At 44.0% G+C, this 3,189-nt stretch overlaps 1 long non-coding RNA gene across 1 annotated transcript; it reads left to right on the forward strand.

The window, feature by feature from the left end:
* The first annotated feature begins 393 nt into the window (after positions 1–393).
* On the forward strand, positions 394–1,292 carry LOC117832702. The gene is made up of 3 exons (XR_004635239.1): positions 394–527; positions 606–688; positions 765–1,292. It is a non-coding gene; the product is annotated as an uncharacterized LOC117832702 (long non-coding RNA).
* The last annotated feature ends 1,897 nt before the right edge of the window (positions 1,293–3,189 follow it).

The following is a 3,189-nucleotide window of genomic DNA, read 5'->3' on the forward strand; positions in this document are numbered from 1 at the left end:
CCCCTCTTTTTCTCCTTCCCTCCTCTTCTTCTCCCCCTCTCTGTGTGACCAACACTCTGCTGACACACACTCCAGCTGAAGGACGCACTTCAATTATCCCAAACAGACCTGAAAATATTCCCCCGCTCATTTTCCCAGTTTTCCCACACAGCCATGGTTCATGACTTCTCTACATCAGCGCTGACCTTCTCAACCCTCTGGCAGCCAGACTCCAGTGACCCTGCACTTATGTCCACAGACACACTTTCTCTCACTTTCACATGCTTTCTCTATATCACTCCTTCTCTCTCCTCTTCTTTCATCCATGTGTGACCGGAGGTTGTTTACCTGGCCACTGTTGGCACTGTGCCAGGTTTTGCCACTGCGCTGATTGTGGCAGCACCATGGTCATCTATACAGGTGCGAGTGATAGCTCGCCCTCTCCTCCCGCTCCCGTCCACTTCCCGGTGTGGCTCGGCGCCTGCGGTGTGCGTGGTTTGGATCGTCAGACCAGGATTCAATCTGGTGCTGAATAATCACCTGTTCAGGTAACGCGCCTTTCCGTTTGTCTATCCATTGTGTGTGCGCTCTGTGCGTCTTTGTGACTTTACCTCCACCTGTTGCAGTGTGGCTGAGGCTGACTGGCTGCCGTGGTGGACAGGCTGCTCGGCAGGAGCCTATCCTTGTGTTTGGCGTCTCGTGTCCTGAGGTAAGTGGCTCTTGCCTGCCTTGGTTGTGTCCGTGGTTCCCTGCTGCAAACTGACTGTAGTTTTTGTTTAATTCAGTTAATTGGAGCAGCAGGCCCTCACTCGGCTCTTCCTCCAGCCTTGGATTCAGCTGGCGCTGTTTGTTTCTGACTGCAACTACATGAAAGATTCAGGATCGGACAGAGGGGAAGTAGTGACTCTGATCCTTTATACGAACTGTTAATCCTCTTGCACGGGAGGATATTGTTCGCGCTGTTACTCCCCGATCTGCCGGAGACGCAGGTGCGCGTCAGCAGCAGGGGCGTCTCAGCGCTCTGCGGACTCTGCAGCCCGGTCGTCAGACGGCTGCATGCAGGTTTCTTTCATTACTTTTAATAGTGCATTGCTTTATGATGGGTTTGGTTGTTTGTTTCTATTATACTGGTTTTGAGTCATTAATTTTCCTTTAACTTAATTTAGGTATTTTGTGTTAATCTGTTGTTTGTGGGTATTTTGTTGTATTTCTCTTTATTTGCATGAGTGTGGTTATTTTCATTTGGTTATTTTGCATTCCATAATTTGATTCAGTATTTTGATTTACATGAGAGTGTTTCTTTTCATCGTTTTGGTTGTTTTCCATAATTGATTTTTTTGGATTTCTTTGAGTGAGTTTATTTACTTCAGAATTGTTTTGATTGGGGTTGTTTGAATATTATATTGTGTGTTTTAAAAAGAACCATGTCTTAAAATAAATACAGTTTTCAAATTGTAACCTGCCTCGGCCCAGTGGTCTCTCGAATCTGTCGCTTTCAGATAGCAAGTTAAATTTATGGTTAATATTTCCCAGGGGTGAAAGAGGGGGGAGAGCTGTAGTGCACTACTGCACCACAATCTGCACCCACACCCCCAACCCACACCCCCAACCCTATGTCTTTACCTATATCAATATCTAGTGAGGTGCATTAAAATAGGGGTGAGGTGCATTAAAATAGGGGGCTTCTTGTAAACAATTACATTTTGCCCTCAATTAGTCAACTCAGCCATGCCACTAATTATGCAAATCTATGCATAACTTTTAAACCTGGTTTATACTTCTGGGTCAACCCTACGCAGCAGTGGTCAACGCAGACATGAGCACTACATACTTCTGCGTCAATGTGTCTGTGATGCGCAGCAATACTTACTTGAAACGCTTAAGGGCAGTGTGGTCTCCCTGATAGTCGGGTCGTCTGTTTCCAGCGCCTCTACATTATCATACAGCAACGATAACAGGGAAGAATTTTAATTTCCCCATTGTGGGACGAATAAAGGAGTATCTTATCTTATCTTATCTTAAATGCGGGAAATATAATGCAGCCAAGTGGACCAATCACAGGGCTTGTAGTCCGTGTCGATTTGAGGTGTGGTTACACTTTGGAGGAGCTGCGTGCATAGGGCTCTGTGTAGGTACTGTCAAACCCCTGCAGAAGTATAAATCAGGCTTTAGTTCTAATGTCTTCAAAAATGGATGTTATAAAAAAATCACCAACTGAACAGTGTGTACAAATTAAGAAATGAACTATCCAGACTAAAACATTTTTTAGAACAATACTGTCGGATTTTTGCTGAATGGGCATTTCAAAACTGGTTTTAATGGGATTCCTTGGCTTTGGAGCATGCCTCAGGTGAACACTCAAGGAACTGCAATTTTTTGCAATTCTGCTTTGCTTCATTTTTCAACACTGGAGGTTGTTGCTCGTTTGTATGCCAGCTGTTCAAAGCTAATTCAGTCACAAAGCGTAACATTTCCCTGTGTTTGTGTCGTTGTTCTTTTTGAGAATTTTATTTATTCAAGGGCACAATCACACTAGACAATCTGCACCCTGCTAAAGCACATTCTGACTTTAAAGTCCAGTTTTTTGACTAGGTTGAGTGCTCCAGGCATGGAACACTACTATTACCGTGGCACAGTTTTGAAATGTGGGCAACTACTCGTGCTGATGCCTTGCATAATCAATATAAATAATAAATGTGTCTCACTTTCAAATTGAATGTCTCAGAGGCTTGAAGGGACCAAGTGATCCCACCACATTAACACCACAGAGGCATTATAGAGGTGAGATGGGATCACTGCAAGCTGGCAGAGTTGGCAGAGCTGGCAGGGTGGAACCATAGACTGTGTAATACATTGATGTAATCTCTGTGATGTCACCCATTTGTTTCTGAAGCTATCATCGGTGCATGCCATGTTGGAAAAGCTGACTCAACCTAACTTTCATTCAACCTTACTGCAGGTACAGAGGAGGAGTTAAGGTTGGCTTTTAGCTACGGTGCTGTTGTGGACTTGCATTCGTAAGAGGACCAGTTGCTTTTGTTGTTCACTCTCCCACCTGAGAAAAACTGGAAATCAAGCAGCAAGTCTGCTATGTTCCAAAAGCTCTTTATTTATTTTTTTAGGGTCTTTAAATAAACAACTCTGGTCAGCAACCATAAAAAAAATAGAATCACATTCTGTGGGAAATATGATGGCTAATTGGCGTATTCA

Source organism: Notolabrus celidotus, chromosome 20 (genome assembly GCF_009762535.1).
Source record: "Notolabrus celidotus isolate fNotCel1 chromosome 20, fNotCel1.pri, whole genome shotgun sequence".
In the NCBI taxonomy this organism is placed as follows: Eukaryota; Metazoa; Chordata; class Actinopteri; order Labriformes; family Labridae; genus Notolabrus; species Notolabrus celidotus.